This window comes from Eptatretus burgeri, chromosome 2, assembly GCF_056783735.1.
Source record: "Eptatretus burgeri isolate ZD-2024b chromosome 2, Ebu_testis_v1, whole genome shotgun sequence".
Classification (NCBI taxonomy): Eukaryota; Metazoa; Chordata; class Myxini; order Myxiniformes; family Myxinidae; genus Eptatretus; species Eptatretus burgeri.
The window spans coordinates 54,260,684-54,263,183 of NC_140962.1; the positions used below are offsets into that span (position 1 = coordinate 54,260,684).

Sequence of the window (2,500 nt, forward strand, 5' to 3'; positions counted from 1 at the left end):
TGTACACATTTTTCGTGGTGCTGATACCAGCAGAGATCACAATCTTGTTGCGGCAAGTATTAAACTGAAGCTCCAAAAGGCAGAAACACTCTTCAAGGTAGAAAACATCTCGACATTGCCAAACTCAAATCTCAAGACAACATAAATGACTTTGTCATTGAGAGGAGGAAATATTTTAGGGCACGAGCAACTCAAAAAGAGGAAGAAGACCAAGTAGTCATGATGAAATGGGACACCGTCAAATAAGTATGTAAAGAAACCGCACAGAAAGTCATTGGTTATAAAAAGAAGAAATATAAAGAAAGGTTAACACCAGGAACATGGAAGAAAATTGATGAAGGGAAGCTATTGAAGGAAAAGATGTTGAGCCATAAGTCACCTCGGCTCCAGAAAAAGGTCCCACAAGCTCACAAGGCCAAAGATAAATAAGCCAAGAAGACTGCGAGCAAAGACAAGAGGTCATTTTTGGAGGAGTGAGCTGGTGAAGCTGAACAGGCTGCAGTCAGGGGAAAGATAAGCACAGTATATAAGATCACTCAACAACTGCGTGGTACAAACACCAATCACTCTACCTCTGTGAAAGATAGAGGAGGGAATGTTATACTAACACAGTATCAACAAGCAGGAAGATGGGTTCAACACTTCCATGATGTCTTGAACAGCTCAGAGTCAGATGAACCAACTGACCCTCTACCAGCAGAGGATATCCTTTGTATCAACATTGAGCCACTTTCTGAAGAAGAAGTCAGAGTTGCCATCAAAGCCATGAAGAGTGTAAATGCCACGGCATCGATTCCATGCACACTGAAATGCTCAAAGCTGTTATCAGCACTGTGACATGGGTGCTCACTGACCTCTTCAGAATGCTTTGGGCCAAGGACGTTATCCCCGTTGACTGAACAAAAGGCTTCATGGTCAAGCTGCTCAAGAAAGGCGATCTTGGTAACTGTGATAACTGGCAGGCGATAAGATGACTTTAAATTCCCAGCAAAGTTTTTTTGAAGGATACTCAACAGAATTAACAAGGTTATTGACATCAAGTTGAGAGAGGAAAAAGTGGGATTCAAAGCAGGAAGAGGGTAAATTGACCAGTGATGTAACATCACTGAACAGTGCTTAGAATGGAACACACCTCTTTATATCAACTTCATTGACTTTAAGAAGGCATTTGATAGTGTACATATAGTGAGCCTGTGGAAGACACCGAGATCGTATGGAATTCCACAGAAGATGGTTACTCTAATAAGCAAATTATATGAACACTTTGAATGCAGTGTTATCATGAACAACTCCTTATCAGAGTGGTTCCCGATGGAGTCTGGAGTTTGCCAAGGTTGAATCATATCACCGATCCTCCTTCTGATTACTATTGACTGGATCATGAGGAACACCATGTCAGATAGACCTAGAGGCATCCAGTGGACCCTTTCCACCCAACTTGAACATCTGGACTTTGCTGATGCTTTAGCTATTTTGTCATCAAGGAATACATATTTGCAAGAAAAAACTGACAAGCTAGTGAGCTTTGCCAGAAGGGCAGGTCTCAATATTAATACCACCAAGACCAAGGTGAGGAATATCAATACCATACCTTCTGTACTCACTACGGACCGGGCGTAGTGGCGTGCGCCTGTAATCCGGCTACTCGGAGGTTTGGGTTGGAGGATCGCTTGAAGACGGGAGCTCTGCACTGGGCCACGCTATGAGAGGGTGTAGGGCAGCCCGGAATCATGGCGAAACCCAATCCTTATCCCTGTGTCGTAAGAGGCGACCAGGGTTGCGTCAGGAAGGGCATCCGGCGTAAAACCTATGCCAAATCAGTATGCGGATCATAACAGATGATCCGCTGTGGCGACCCCTAACGGGAGCAGCCGAAAGACGAACAACAACAACAACAACCTTCTGTATTCACTACTTCAAATGGAGAAGCCCTAGAGACTGTAGAGGAGTTTAATACCGAGGCAGTCTCATCAGTAAAGACAATGGAGCCAAGAAAGACATCAAGGCAATATTCCACAAAGCTTGTAATACATTTGCTCAACTCCATTCTATCCGGAAGTCTAAGCAGTACAGCCTGAAGACAAAGACAAGACTTCATAACAGCAATGTCAAGTCTGTTCTTCAATATAGCTCTGAGTGCTGGTGAGTCTTTTCACAATGGATGGCTGAGGAAAATCTGCCGCATCTTCTGGCCTAATGAGATATCCAACAAAGACGTGCATGAAAAAACTGGTTGCCACTGCATTGCCCATGAAATGTGTTCTTTCATCCAATGGCTTGGTCACGTGCTTAGAATTTCCCCTGATCGAATCCCTAAGGTTTATTTGGGATGGACACCATCAGGAAGGAGGAAACCAGCTAAGCCAAAAACATCTTGGCATCGGACTATGGTAGCTGATTTGGAGGAGATGGGTCTAGCATGGTGTGAGGCAGAGAATGTAGCAAAGGATAGAGATAAATGGTGAAAGCTCATAGCAGCCTTACGTCCCATTGGGATGAA

General features: G+C 44.0%; 1 protein-coding gene and 1 pseudogene across 1 annotated transcript in view; one reads left to right on the plus strand and one right to left on the minus strand.

Moving 5' to 3' along the window:
* The window catches only part of LOC147032066 (protein cornichon homolog 2-like), a 238,851-nt gene that overhangs the window by 222,249 nt on the left and 14,102 nt on the right, over window positions 1-2,500 (minus strand). The gene's annotated exons all lie outside the window — the stretch shown is intronic.
* LOC147032070 (signal recognition particle RNA) lies at window positions 1,610-1,750 on the plus strand (annotated as a pseudogene).